At 41.2% G+C, this 16128-nt stretch overlaps 1 protein-coding gene across 1 annotated transcript in view; it reads left to right on the top strand.

Annotated features, from left to right (window-relative positions):
- DPT (dermatopontin) overlaps positions 1-16128 on the top strand; it is a 143263-nt gene that overhangs the window by 47815 nt on the left and 79320 nt on the right. The gene's annotated exons all lie outside the window — the stretch shown is intronic.

A 16128-nucleotide genomic window follows, 5' to 3' on the forward strand; every position in this document is an offset into this window, starting at 1 on the left:
GGAAAGACACTGTGGTATGATATTCAATTGCAGAATCATAGGTTGTTCTGTCTGAGGAACCTGTACCACACTGTGTGGGGAACTGGTGAACTCTATAATTATGGATAGGTGGCCTTGTACTACTAGGCCACTGAGCACTACAAATTTTATCCAGACCAGATGTAAGCACATTTCAACAATCTTTTCAGCCAAAGCTCACAAGATGGCATTAGGATACTTTGCTTTCATACAGGGGACATACATTAGCTGTAGAAGGACAGAGAACACTTGACTCATCGTGAAGTAATTGAAGCACAGGCAGACTGCATGATACACAGCCTGCCAGAACAGAGTGTCCCTTCACTTCTTCAAGAAGCCTTTGACACAGCAAAGTATGCACCGTTTCAGCACAGTGCACCATGTGGCCATGGTATTTCTACTCTTGTCCAAGAATTGGGGTTACTATCTCATAAAGTTGTAGATCAAATAAACAAACATGCTTATTCTTACAGTCCTGGTTCCATACCTGTCGGCACACCTTGTATCCTGCACACAAGCTGAGTCCCACACTGAACACACAAATGGTATTTCTTCCTGGTACTCTCAACATAGTACCATACTGCAGGTCTCCACGGGCCTATCACGAGGCCATGAAAACACACTTATTATCTATTACAACCTTAATGGACATATCCTCAGAACAATTCTAAGAGGTTGTAGGAAAAGGATATTAACCTTGTTTTACACATACAGGATTGAGTCTTAGAAATTAAAGGCTCAAACTCTTTCTGGATTGCCAACCTAGCCAAAGGAAGTGATTTTTTTCAGCATTTCTCTGTTTACTGCAACGAGCCAATTGCAATTTGTTATCTTTCACAAAGTGGAATGCCTTAAGATAAAAGCATAACCCATTATCTTGCCTATTTATCTAGCACAGAATGTTGATCAGCAGCACCTGTCCCTTTGATGTAATTCTTTTTTGAGACAAGGATGCTCACGGGGACTGTCTCTCAGCTGTGTCAATTCATGGTCTCAGGAACAGGTTAAACCATTGTACACCACGTGGCCAATTGGATTTTATTCCTCATTTCTTTTCTGACTACAGGGCAAATATGTGCAAGGGCATAATATAGCTCACTTCACCATGGAAGCTGATCTCCTGCATTTCAGCTTTAAGAAGCTTTAATCAAGAAGTTCAACAAGTGAAATCATCTCTCTCAGACACGGCCACAGACCAAAAGTATTCCTCTGACCTACAAGTCCTCTGTATCTATCCTTCTGACACTTACCAAGGGATAACAAGCTCCATCCATTCTTTCAACTGGAATAATCATTAAAAAATGTCTTCAGGCATCTTTCACATCTTCTCCTCAATCCTAAGCTGAGGTCAGTTTCAGAACACATCTGTCCTTTTGTCCTGTCTTTGCCCACTTGTCAATTTGAAAATCCTTTTGGTCACTTATATTGCCAGGGAGAATCAGTGAGTGATTATTGTATATTTCATGCTTGTTCCAGCACTGAGATAAAGCCTCACATCTCCTCCTGGACTCCCCTGCTTTCTTGGCCTAGTTTTGTCTTTCCTTCCTTCTATCTTCCCACACTGCATCATAGGCTGCCTCCTTCTGTCTTTCCCCCTGGTGGCATGAGAAGACCACACAGCTACCTTCTATTCTCCCACTTTCTGCAGGCTCTTCTGCCAATGACAGCTATGTCTGATCAGCCACTCAGGCACTGCATTGACCTCTTCATGGACTTCACAGCTTATACAGATGAGTTGTCATCACAGAGCAGCAAAGATTATGGTTCAGACATGACTTTCCCATCTTTGAGAGCAGTCTTACTCCTTTACCTTTTGATTGAGACTAATTCTTTTCTAAATCCTTGTAGTCTTAAGCAATAGAGCAGAAAAACATCACTGAGCTTTACATTTGCTTCTTTTATGTTGTTTGCGCAGGCATTTTTCTCTGGATTCCGTGTGCTTTTCACTTCTTTTCTGCAACCCAGATGCAGTCTTTTGTGTGACTTTATTTGGTTCCTTCACAACTTCCCATAATGAAGGATCTTGCTGGGACAATTAGGAACTGGGTAGGTAGTTTCAATTTCTGATCCCTCTCACCCATTAGCTCTTTAGAAAAGATTGTTCCACGCTACAAACACACAAATGATCTCCTGTCATTTTTATTAGCTGTTCTTTGATTTCTTATAGGATTGCTACTTGCAGTAAGATTTTTACCACACTCTGTTTCAGAACTGATTACACTTTTACATAATTTAAACTTGGATATACAACACAGAGCCCTTACTAATAAAATGTGCCTATCTAAACACAACAGTTAACCTCTGACATTTAAAGAGTTAATGTATTTTTTCCAAATTTTGATCTAATACAGAGGGTCAGGATTTCATGTGTGCTTGCAAGGAGGGGGCAGGCTTCCTCTGATAAACTCTGCAGCCTTAGAAAAAGGCTGCAACTTGGGAGATGCAGGTCCTGCTCCCTGACTTACCCAGGTTTTCAGTGCAACCTTGGATATACTGCTAAATACTGCCGTCATTTGGTTTCCCATGAAGGACATGGGTACAGTAGCAGTCTCTTTCCTCATAAGACAGTTGGTGGAGGTATTTATAATGTAAAGCAGTGAAGTGATGATGGTGCTAAAGGGCTGGGAATGACTGGTAAAAGGAGAGCAGAGGAATGCTCTGAGCCTGATCTTAAAATGACAGAAGTGAGACAGAGCCCAAAGGACGCGTCATGTGTGCCTATGACTAATGTGTCTGTGCTCACTATGGTCTGAAAAATAAATTGAAGGCCACAGAAATGCAATTGGCATTATCATATTCTTTGCTATTCAGTTATCTCTTATCCTTTTTAGCGTTTCAGTGACATTATTTAGGAAATAAGAAAAACAAACAAACAAAAAGGAACACATAAATGTACCTCTTCATCTGAAATGCAGTAGCAAACAGATCTTTTCACTAATTGGAACTTGTGGCAGCAGGAAAAACAATTTTTAATTCAGATATGCCTGTTGAAGGATTTTCCTGACAGTGCTCCGAGATGAATGGACAATCATAATGTTCTACACCTCTTGCTTCTTTCCTCTTCTGTGTTTGTAATGATCTCTACTTGAGACATTACCTTGAGTTATTATTAGTGAAGTATTCCTAGCAGTGTGCCAAGTAAGTTAAACATCTTTCAGACATAAATATTCACTCAGCAAGGTCCATTCTTACATTTCCAACTGAGTTAATAGCACAGCAACCCCTCCTTAGAGGATCTCACTGCTAATGAGCACACAAACTCTCACCAGGAGTGAGGAGTTGTAAGATGAGGCCAACCACCTAGTCTTGGATCCCTTTAACGTAAGGGATACTAAAAAGAAAAGCAGGGCTGTAATCCTCCTTTGAAGCTTGAGCTCCAGACAGCCTTTCAGCAAAGCAGTGCTAATGCAGAATATGATTACAATCAATTGGTCCTGGAAAAAGCTTCACTTTCCACATGATGATTAGTGAAGCTGACATGTACTGTCCTGCAGTGGTAGGACTTGTACTCAGTGCCACCACCTCTGGAGCCCTCTGTGGTCCCTACCCAGCCTAGGTCTTTGCTCTTTTCTCTTCTTTGCGCCCTTAACCTCTTCCTGATGCTTATGATGGTCTTTTATCTTGCCTCTTACAAAAATGCTTCCAGACAGATGGCTGGTCCAATGGGTCTTGACCCAGCTTTCTTTCATGGGAACTGCATGTTCCCTCCTCAAGGAGAAAGGAGAGGCGCTGGTGTCCTTCTTACTTTGTCAGGATGAAAATGAAGTAGCCATTGCAAACTTTGGGACTTTCAACCATGTTTCTTTAAGCTGGAGTGGGCAATGCAAACACATACTTTCCTGAGCAGATGTGAAACTACAGAAAAACTATTATTTATGTAATCTGTTCCTAGAGAAAAATTATAAGAGAATTATTCTAAGAGAAAAATAAGAAGGAAGGAAATGTCAAAGTTCTGGTGCCAAAGAACACTGGAATATTGTTTCCAAATTTCAGACTAACTCTTAGTTCCAGTGTTAGGAATATCCTTACTGTTGCAAAATTATGTCTGCCTTGACCACGAGTGCTGCAAAGCTTCTATTTTAATGTGATAGTTCTCTATTTAGAAGAAAAAAAAAAAAAACAACAAAACAAAGAACAAGGGAAAAAAAGCCTGGAAATTTATGCTGTTCTCAAAATGTTGAACATCCATCAGAGCTGAACAGTATGAGCTGACAGTACCAGACAACCCTATGAACCGTGACTGGAATAACTTTAAGCTAAACTGCTTAAATCAGTTAAAGCTTTTAGAGCAGTTTAAGATAACTAAGCCACTTAAACTCATTAGTACTAGGAGTTAAGCAACATCAGAAGGATATCAGAGATCCTGTATTAAAGCCACTCTAGCACAGCAACTTTCTCAAACATGAACACTTCCAACTTTATGAACTCCTTGCAATTTTTTCTCTAAGTCGAATGCAGCTGATGATCTGCCTTGTGATCTCGCATGGATGATCAGTTGTGATGTACTCCACAACACAAGTCAAGTGTGAAGTTGTTGGGCTTGCCTATTTTGTAATATCTACACCAAGAATGCAGTAAACTGTTTGGCTGGTTTTGTTCACATACCTAAATATTATTTCTTGACATCCTTTGTCAATATCAATTTTTAATTTTATTTTTAATGTAAGTGTGGTGGGAAGGACAAGATGTGAGGCTCCCAAGTTGGCTTGAGGTTGATATGGCTGCATTACTCATGAGTGTCAAAGTATCAGTCAGTTGTGTAGATCATTCCTAGACCTCAATATTCTGCATTTTAGAAGAAAAACTCTTAAAATGCTTTTAAATAAGTGAAGTAAAGTAATGTTCAGGAATCTTATTCTAGTATGTCATCAGCAGTAACTCCATGTTCTCTTACAGAAGAAGCTAACTGAGCAGCACAGGCAAAGAAGATACCTCTGTTGCTGAGAGAGGAGAGACATATCAGAGCAGGAGGGAAGGTACAAACAGAAGAGGTGTCAGATATGCCAGGGTCATAGCAAGGTCCAAGATATGCCAAGGTCCAGCAGCTGCCAAGGAGGGACCCTAACCCAACAGCCAAAGCTTTTTGCTATCCGTGGAAGTTTGCTGCCTAAGACAGTGACCTATGTTGTCTGTGCTTGCAATAGGCCTGTCTATGTAGCCGCTCTGGATTTGTGTCTATTTCAAAGACCTGCTTCTACACCTTCTGTCAGAAGAGGAAAAACATAAATAGAACATTATTATTCTTTCTTAATATAATTTTTTTTTTAAATCCCAAATTTTGCCTTTTTTATGATATCTGGTTATCGTGATAAAAGATCTGACGCCTTGCCATAACTCTTGCCTTCAGCCATGCATGTGCTTTCTTTCATCAACACAAGCCAGAGGCAGAAGGAACAAGAGGAAGAAGCCTGATAGAAAGAAAATGGCAACACTTTGAAACTTCTTAGTGAAGAGTGAGGGAAAGTCCCAGAGGAGAGAGCATAATGAGCAAAAGTCCAGAGGTGGATGTAGCTCTTGAGCATGTCACCTTGGTGTCATTGCTTCAGAAGTATTGTGCTCTAGTCTCCATACCATTCTCATGCCATAAAGGAGGACTGAATACAGTCACAAGGTCAGTCCTGGTTTCTGAAGGGCTGCAGCATTCATGGTGTTATGTGAATTAAGCTCCATAAAGTTTCTAAGGTATTAAAAGAAGGAAAGTAAAGAAAGGCAACATCAAAACTTCAGCCTAGCCTCTCACATAAGGCTTATTACACATGGATGGAGCATTAGCTGCTCATCAGCTTTTCACCCCTTGAGATAAAGGAGAAACTATTCAGGTGGAAGGAAGAAGAAAGCCCTGAGCACCTAGTTTGCCAAGGAATTTCAAACATATGTGCTGAACATGAACAGAATAGCATACTTCAGTTGGAAGTGACCTACAGGGATTATCAAATCCAACTGACTGACCACTTCAGGGCTAACCAGAAGTTAGAGCATGTGATAGAGGGCATGAGGAAGTAAAAGATGCCTAACGAAGACACTCAGCAAGGAAAATTTCAGTCTGAACAGTACAATTTAGGAAGGTTGTAAGAAACTTACAGCGAGAAAAAAGAAAGAGAGACTCTTGTAACGAAAATAATTGTGCAACCTTAATTGTGGGTAAAGATAGGTATCATGACCCAGGATGAGCACAGCTGAGAGGCTACCTTCTCATCTAAAAATGGCAGAGCTGCAACATGGCATCATTTGGTGCTGCATTCCTGAATAGCTATAGCAAACATGGAATACCAAAGACAGGAAAAACAAGGTAGATTAGAAGTACAATAAAGTAAAAGATGAATTCAGAGAACACATGTATTTTCCATACATTTTTACAGGCTGTGTGACTGCACCTTATAATTCCTAGAGCAGGGCAGGGCTATGTTTCTGCTTTTGGTGCAGAACAGATATAAAAAGTGGAGAGATTTAGTTTCTAGGTCATAACGCAAGCTGTCACACATTCCTCTTTCTGCCTTTCAAAGGGTGATGACTCTCCAGTTTTACTGAAGTTTTACTAAACTCCTTTTAACGATGTGTGTGTGCTCTTCAGCTGGATTAAGTAAAGGCAACACCAGCCAGGAGAGGTCAGGATGTAGTCCTACTTATCATCCTCTTCAGTGACTGTTTACAAATGAACTCTTATTAAGACACTTGATACAGTCTTTATCAGTTTCCACCCAAGTTACCATAGCTGCATAATTAAACAGGACTGGGGTGTAAAATGCATTTGAATTAATATTTGGGCTCTTTGCTACAATTTTTTCATTAAATGACTCATCTATTGATCAAACCCTGCAATTACTGTGACACTTTTCCCTAGACATGAAAATGTGGTGGGTAATTGGTCACCCCAAACACTAGTGCTGCACTTGAAATGTTTAAAATGATGTAACATCTTTTATATGGATGCAGTAGGGTTTGGATATGACTTTACATTTTTCCAGTAGCTATTCATATGTAATTCTTGTCTTTTTCCTTCTCTCTCAAAACATATATATTCCTCTTCAAGCTTTTCGTTCTAACAGAAATCCTGATGTGTTACAATGAATTAATCAATATCATACCTTTGCACAAAGAAAACAAGCTTTACATTTTATCTCAGAGCATATCTATCTACCTTTAGAAGTTAGATGCTAACTGAGGCTTTAACCTGACATCTTAATTGAGCAGAAGTGTTCCAAGTTCTTAGCTAGGTTCACAGCCTGGTTATTCCACAGGAGCCACAATTGAAGATCTATGCTAACAAGGCAATATTGTTTATTTTAAAGTAGGCTGTGCTCCTGTGAGCATGAGCAGGAAAAACTGATTGCTAACACAGCTCCAAAGCCTGTATAGCAAAGCAAAACAAAACCCACTGTGGATCACAGATGGAGAGATTCAGCAAAGAGCAGTTCTCAGATTTCAGTGCCATCAAGATTAGCCTTTGAGAGGCTTGAAGAAGAGAAGAATAAATCCTCTTCCCTCAGTGTCTGCCCAGGGAAAGATTCGTTTCTGGTGCAATGTTTCTCTGTACCTGGGTGTACACAGACAGACAGACTAAAAGACCTTCTACGTAGAGTACAGCACAGGATTTTGCTTGCATAGTATGCATGTCCCCAGGAATAAGCAACAGTGACTCTGAGAGGCCAGCAGGGTCAGTTTGATGTGTCATAGCCTGACTCTGACCATAGAATCATAGAATATCCTGTAAGGATCATAGAGCCCAACTCTTGACTCTACACAGGACCACACAAAAAATAAAACCCCGTGTCTGAGAGCAGTGTTCAAACACTCCTTGAACACTGGCAGCTTGGGAGCCTGCTTTAGGACCCACAGCACCTGTTGGTGAAGAACCTTTTCCTAACTCCCACCCCGACCTCCCCTGACACAGTTTCATGCCATTCCCTCAGGTTCTATCGACTCCTGGAGATCTCTTCATCTGTGATGGTTTACTGATGGAATCTCACCTTGCTAACTGCGAAATCAAAACTATACATGCAGCAATTCAGTAGACAGCTTCACCCATGCATTAGAACCTACTTGTGCCTAGACCTCTTGAAGGGAAAGCTTTTTCAGTGGGACTGTGTTTTCTTGACTCAAGGATTGTGAAGTATGTGCATTTGGTTTAGTGGCCTCAGAGGATTTCTGGAAGGACACAAGGTAACTGCAGGACACAACTCAATCTAGTATTTCATTCCTTCTATGCTCTGTCCTCGTTCAGGAAACCTGCGACATCTCAAATGCTTGTGGGAGATGCTCAGAGATGCCAGTGTACTGGCTTCATTCTCCTTGTGACTTGCACATCACTGGCACTAGTGCCAGCAGCAAGCTGCTAGGTACCACCACGTTTGCTTCAGCAGTCACTGTTTTTCTCTCCAGCAAAACAGCACAACCCATCTGCATATCAGATAATCTATCACTGCCTCTGGCTTTTTCACTACCTCACAGAGACACTCCTTTATGTGCTACTGCCCAGGTTTACCCATGACTCCTGAAAACACACTGCTTTCTTTGTTCTAAACAAGTTTTTGAACTTTAGTATGTTTACACTAAAAGACAATGGAAGATATGGGACCAACTCCCTGAATATATCTAAGCCACAGTCTGTCATGGAGATCAGAAAATCCTTCTTTGGCTCAACCATTCACCATGCAGCACCTACCACCAGACCCTGATTTTCAGTTTCCTACAGCTTACAGTTACAGCAAACTCCCACAGGAGTCCACAGACATCCAGCAAGGTTCTGCCAGTGTAAAGCCATCTTTTTTTCAGAGTAATCCTACAGCAATAGCAAGAAGAGATTTGTTAGAAAAAAGCCTAGGCTGGGATTTTCTTCCTCAAATAATTAGGTAATTTGTAATAGCATTCTCTGTGGCGTTTATTAAAATGCCATGACTCAGACATAGCTGTGAGAATGCTAAGGAGCTGATTTGCTTTCCTGTTCGTAGCACCGATTTTTGTGTTTGGGATTTGCTCTTTGCAGGGTCAGAACAATTAAGAGTCTTTATCTTCACCATTTACTTCTGGCCGGGTTCACTTTTTCGTTACGTTTTGCTATCCAGTGAAATGGAAAAGTTTTAAGTTAAGTTAGAGAGCATACTATTCTGAAATCAAGAAAGAAAGCATATTGGATTTTCTGTCTTTACAGAATCGTAGCTAAGTTACACTAAAGTTTTGACCTTGTTGTATTCAGGATAGTACCATAAACAAATGGGTGCGCACATGCATGGTCTTAGCTGCTTTAAGTATATTTTGAGCCTCAATGTGACACTGTGGGGTGCTGACTAGCTTGTAAGATACTGGATTACTTGAATCAGCACTCACTTGCAGACACAGAACCTGAGACCTGATCCTTAAAGGCACTGTTTTGCTGATGAGAATACATTTAATTTCTAAAAATTGATGCAACTTTTCTGTATCAAAGAAAGCATTTTGTCTTAGAATTGCTAGGTCAATTGTTTGGGCTCATGTAAGCCTGAAACAGGCTTAAATATGAGAGCTGCTCCAAAACTAATGCCTCCTATTTTATTATGTTGGTCTGGGACATCAGAGGCAGATGTTTGTGGTATGGCAGTAGGGACTGAACCTTCCCACCAATATTCCATTACATTTTGTCACTGTGCAATAAATAGCAGCAGAGTGACAGTCTGGCTGAATGGCATCTGACATGGGAATGCTTATGAAGCAAAGGGGTATCAATGAATTCCTTCCTATGGAAAATATGGCTCTCACCAACCTTCACTGACACTTTCTAAACAGTTACAGAGACTGTACAGTGGATATGAGCGCAGTGAGGCAGCAGGGCTATGTTTCATCAGTGGTGACAGCAACGGTGGGTCACCTCCGCTGGTACAAATTTTCAGGAGCACAGCATGCTGGTTCTTGTTCATCTCTGTTGAGAATGCACAGCTAATGGTGATGACTACATTGACAAATAGTGTTTTACAGCTGAGGATCTGCTCTATCGAATAGTTTTAACGTGCTCTTCATAGCTGTTGTAGTTTCCATGGAAATAAACAGGAGGTATTACTTTTGGAGCATCCTATGTATAAAACTAAAATGCTTTGTATGGAGGAATAAAAAAGAAATAGCAACCAAAATGCAGCCATGCCTAGAAAGAAAAAGATCTTGCTGGCTTTAACAACTTAACTCCTTTTTTTTGTCCATAAGAAAAGATTGTAATTCTGCTCTGCCACGCGTGCAGAGGAAAAAGAAAGTGATTCTGGATGGCCTGCAGCATTGCTGCTGATTATAGGAGGGCATCATTTGAACTTTTCACTATTTAGGTGTAATCAAAGCACTGCAATACCATTAAGCGTTACGCACATTAAGTTAGTAACGTTTAAAGTTATGGGATGGGTGTTCCTTCTCTTTCTCTACTAGTTTCATGCTCTTTCTCTGCCTTAAGTTCAAGCTGCTCTGTCCTGTAGTGATCCCACTGCCTTTCCTAGTCTTTTGCAGTCACCATTCATGATGTACAACCTTGTGTGTTAATATAGCCAACGGGCTTTAACTTGACAATGAAATTTCTGGGCCAGCTCCATTGGACACTACTGACACTGCTTCCCAGCCTGAGCACCAATGTCATGCTGTGTACATGTAGCAAAGTACCAGCCAGCTGAGGTACCCTTCCCAGCCTGAACACAAACACTGTGGAAGTGCTGAAGTGCATCCTGCATAGCCACCTGTGCAATACCATGTAGAACTGGAGAGAGGTGCCTTCAGGTGTCTTCCAAAAGCCTGGGCCCCTTCACCTTCCCCTTCAACCCTTCCCCAAACCCAAGTGCCCACAACTGAGGGTCCATTCACCCTGGTCACTGTCTTGGACACCTCCAAGGAGATCTTAGTTAGCTCTCCTGGGCAATCCTGGCAACCAAGTAGTACTCAAGGCCTTGCCCCTAGCCTGGCACTCATCTCTTCTGCTCCTTTTGTAAGAACAAGGTAAGCACACATAAAACTACAGCAAGGGCATTAGCTACAAGACTTTGTCCCGTCATTTGAATGAATAAGGGCTTCCCTTCCCTCAGCCACAGATCACAGCTCAGTTTGTTTCATGCTGTTAGAGAATGATTATGATTGATTCCTGCAATTGCTCCATATCAGAGGTGGGTAAGTGAATGTTTACCAAACACTGGTACTTTGGAGTTTGCACGATATTATTAGGTAAATCAGCATAATAAAACACGTAGGGATCCTTTGATCTAAAGGCTGAGCATGTATTTAAGACATGCAACATCCATGGTACCAGAATATCTGCTTATGTTCACAGATCCTCATTGCCACGTACAGTGCATTCTTCCTGGTGGTCCCTTCAGCTCTGCTAGGTCAAGCTCATTAGAATTCAATGGAACCTGCCCTGGCCTCACACATTGCCACAATCTGTTAGTAAACAAAAAGGCCATAAATTTCTTGCTTTGGTAAACAGTTAGCATTTTAGAACAGGAGCATTCCTAGCAATGCCACACCCTGTATAGACTTTTGTGTTCTTGTATCAAGGTGACTGGACTTGTCCTCAGAAGAGAACCTCAGTATAAGCTATGATATGACACATTACCAGGCATGTTGCCTCTGGACAGGGCTGGACCTGCTGTTACCAGAAGTGGCCAATTGTTCCAACAGGATAGTTAGTTCTCAGAATAGTTATTTTATAGTTAGGGAGAGTGCTCAGACTGCAGCCTTTCAAACCTCTGAGTATATTGTAACTTAATTACTTGGCAGCGCTCAGAAAAAAATTAAAAATCTGAGAATGCCACCTTAATGAGTTCTTACTAGCGATACAAATATTTGGGCTTCTGGACAAAAGACGATTATAGGTTAAATGATATTTGGATAGCATCACGTGGCTGATTAAAAACAGAATAAACTGCTTAATGCAGTGAAGAATGCATCTGTTTACAGGTCTGAATCAAACTCTAAAACAAGAGGAGAAAAAGACTGGAAAAGTTTTCTCATTTTATGTGTTACTGTGTAGCAATTGACACATACATCTTTGACATTTTTCTCCAAAGGAAAAAAGAAAGGAAAATGAGACAACAAAAGTGAAATACATCTTACTTTAACGACAGAAATAATCATTAAGGTTGTTTTGTTGTTGTTGTTGTTGTTGTTTATGCCTTTGGTTTTTTGAATTGCAGTTCTAGTCTGTTGTGTAAAAATACTACTAACTCAACAGAACTGCTGCCATGGAAATGGTTCTCAAGCAACTCTTCTCACTTCAGTGAAACACAGTGGGCTCCCCCATCCCTTCTGCCCTTGTCTGCATTTATTCAGCAGCATGAAGGCAATGTACTCAATTTCCCTCCCTCCCTGGGCATCATCACTATCAAGTTTGCCTTCCAGAATAGCCATATATCTGTTGAGGCACAACAAAACCCATGGGAAAAAGAACCGAGTTGGCAGGATTTGACTTGCAAAGCCTTTAACAAGGTTTATGTGGAAGACCTGATTTTGATCCACCACGGATTTTAGAGAACTGTAGGACTATCAACATTTTCTACACAGACTTCAGTGACAGAGGCCTGTGCTGCTGAGCTCCCAAAACGATATCCCAGGAGTGAGTCTGACACAACCATCTTCCAGTTCTCTGGTTTCTATGGTTTTCATTTCTTTCACAACCCAAGTCACATCTTCAGCCTCAGTTTGCACAGATATGATCAAGACAGATTTTAAAAAGCCAACAAATCTATAGAAAAAGGCAAACTAACTGAGGGCTTGCAGTCAGTGACAGATTAAACAGATGGTTGATGGAGTGGTACTGTAGAGTGCTTGGTACCTCACTTGAAAGTGGTCTATCTATAAGCCAGCATTTCCTCTTTGGGAATAGTCCCATCACCTGTGTGTTGTGGAGGAAATGTCTCCTGTATCACTCTGTCTTTCAGTGTCTTATTCATAAATCAAGCACCTTGTTTACTAACATTACAGTAAAGAAAAATTCTTCAAGCAGGTAACATACCTCAGGTGCAGGAAAACCTGACCTGAAGAGTAATCATTACTCTTAGGGCCTCAGGTGTCATTTTATGGTATGCTCTTTCCATACTATATGCTATATGTTTTTCCAACCTTTCTGCTCTCCAAACTGACAGCAGCTTACCTGCGTAGTGACTTTTTCCCTCTTGCAAGTGGACAAGTACTTAGTGTCCAACAGAGAATGTGTTCTGGTCAAGTGCCACAGGGATCAAGGGAAACATCCGAAATTGTAGATACCACCCCGAACATCAAAGAGAATCCATCCCTCTTGATAGAAAAATCAGGCCAGAAATATAATAAGAATAGACCTCTCTCATGAGGTTTTGTTACATCAGCTCCTGTTTGAGGCCAGAGCTGTCTGAAAATTTGGAAGAGAATGCTAAAATAAATTTGGGTGCAAAAAAAAAGAAGAGGAGATTAAAAAGGAGAAGGAGGAGAAGGGAGAAGGAAAGGGAAAGAGAAATGAAAAAAAGGAAGAAAAGGAAAAAAGAGGGGTAGAGAGATGAAAACACTGATACAGAGGGGAAGAAAAGGGAAGAGAAGATGAAGAGAAAAGAAAAAGAAAGAAGAAGCAAAAGGAAAAGAAGAAGGAAAAAAGAAAAAGAAACAGAAAATGAAGAAAGAAAAAAAAGAAAAAATCTAAAAGGAAAAAAAGAAAAAATAAAGAAGAACCTTCATAGGATTGATTTGTTCATGCCCAAGAGCTGATAAGACTCAGTGATCACAACAAGCACTTCCTAATGCCCTTGCAATCCTTCTCCTTACTGCCCTGCATCACATATTGTCCCCTGCAGAAATGAAGTGCACAAAGGTATTGTGAAATACTATGAAATCAGAAGGCAAGAATCTGTACTCCTTATGTCCTTATTCTGCATCAGTAGGATTACACTCAGCACAAGAAGATGAGACATATATCTCTAGCCTCAACATAGAAGATTCCTGCTGGCAGAACTGGTGCTGCCATTGGCAAACTGTCATCAAGCAAAATTTGTGGGATCTCAGGGCATGCAAAATAAAAGAAATACAGGATTGACCCTGCACATACTCATCTTGGACAGTAGTGGAAATCCCTTATCTGGGTTCTACTGTTCCAGAGTGACTTGAAATACCAGGCAGAAAAACAAGCAGGGAGATGCTTCAATTGCCCGTCATTTATTTAGTCTTATCATACTATAAACAGACCTGAAACCTGAGAAAGCAAATGTTTAGAACACACCTTATGCTTTGGGGATGTTTACAAATTGCCAGCCCTTTACAGAAAGAATAACCAGGAATTAGAAAAGAAAAATCCCTTGAAGATATTTCCTGGTTTCTGCTAAGCATGTGAAGAGAGAAGGAAGACTCAATCAATTTGGATCACTTCCAGATACAAACTACCACCTCCATATGGGGCTCTGCTTTTGGTAATGCTTGTTCTGTGTTTGCCATGCCAGAGCCACAAACGGCAGCAGCAAATGAAAACAAAAGGTTGTCAGCTGCAGATTGTGCAGAACAAAACAAGAGGCTTGGCTGCTAGCTCACAACACCCAGCCCTGAACAGTGCTTGTGGGGTGCAAGGGGAGGAGGATTCACCAACATGGCTTGGTAGCATAGTCCTGCAATCACAGTCAATAACAGAGCTGACCACCTCCCTGTCTGTAGTCAGCTTTTTTAAGGAAAAAGAACAGCTTCCACACAAAATCTATTTGGTGCTGGTCTACAAAGACTAAAACCTGCCATTCACTCATCAGCATGGTATTTACGTGAGATTCCTATTTCAGTATGCTTTCCTCATGCTTATGGTGCTGTAAATTTGCATACAAGGGCAGGAATTTCCAAGCAGGGGTTGCCAGGGTTCTGCCTTCAACATACTACAGGATTTCCTGGGCCAGGATGCATTAGGTCCCACGACATCTAGCATCTATCCAAGGCAGCAGGCACTGCCTGCTTCTCAAGAGGCAAACTCTGAATGCCACAGACAGTGCAGTGATGCCTATGAGAAAAATCCCTTTCTCCTAAGAAAAATAGCTTCCCAGTATCCCAGTGCCTTCAAACTCTATCTTCTTTTCTGCTTTGTGCTTTACATACACTTCCCCAATCATGACAATTTTTCTTTCCAAATCTCATGGGCATTGTGGCCCAGGGGAGACCACCCCGTGTTTAACAGGATCTACCCAACATCTTGCACTTGCATGCTACATTCCCCTGAGTCCATACCAAACTGCATCCAGAAGCCAGGCGCATTCATCCACCCTGGGGAGAAAGCGGGTGAGGAAAGGGATACTCTCAATGTCTTACAATACACAGAGGGTTTGCAATGTTGCAGGAGCTTCCAAACAAGTGCATATCGCCACTCATGAAGGTGATGTGGAGCAAGCCAATTAGATCTGCCAATAGCACAATACTATGAAAGAGATGGAAATGTTTTGATGGCTTGCACAGTTGTATAATGGACTACATAGACATATAATTCTTGAATTTCTAGACAAACCCAAGCCTGTCTTTTGAAATTAGTCACGGCTGTTCAAGTTGTATCCCACTGGAATCATGTCATTCAGCAATTTTTACTGCATTTCATTACTATTGAGTTATTTTCCTTCTGGTTTCAGCACACGCAATATTTATGAGGAGGGCCCAAAAAATACCCAGTACATGCAAAGCTGCAGTTAAGGACAACCAAATGGGTTTGACTGCATCATTGCCTTCAGGACTAGGATCCAGAAGCCACTACATTTCAGGTTCTTAAAAAAAGATTAAAAACAGCAGTATCTAAGCTGCTACTTTATGGCTCTGACAAACTAATGAATACTATGGGGATGAAGATCCAAAAGGCAAGTCCTGAGACCTGGGAGCCCCATCTGCTCACACATTTTTCCACTTCTGCTGGGCTGCTGTGATGTACCTCCCAGCTGGTGCAGCTGACTCTGACTGCCCTCTAGTGCAGGGATCAAATTTGCTGAAGAATTTAAGACAGGAATAGCTACTAATGGAACAGAGAACTAGAGCTGAATGAAAAGTTAGCTCTTACTCAAGCACGAGAGGACTATGGCTGGCAAGGAGCATTCAAAGTCATATTCTAGGTGCTAAACTGGCTATAAAAGTGAGAGCACTGAGGTCTTTTTAACAGTGCACACCTACCAGTTATTCTGCTGCCCCAGAGTGAAA

This window comes from Excalfactoria chinensis, chromosome 1 (assembly GCF_039878825.1).
Source record: "Excalfactoria chinensis isolate bCotChi1 chromosome 1, bCotChi1.hap2, whole genome shotgun sequence".
NCBI lineage: Eukaryota > Metazoa > Chordata > Aves > Galliformes > Phasianidae > Excalfactoria > Excalfactoria chinensis.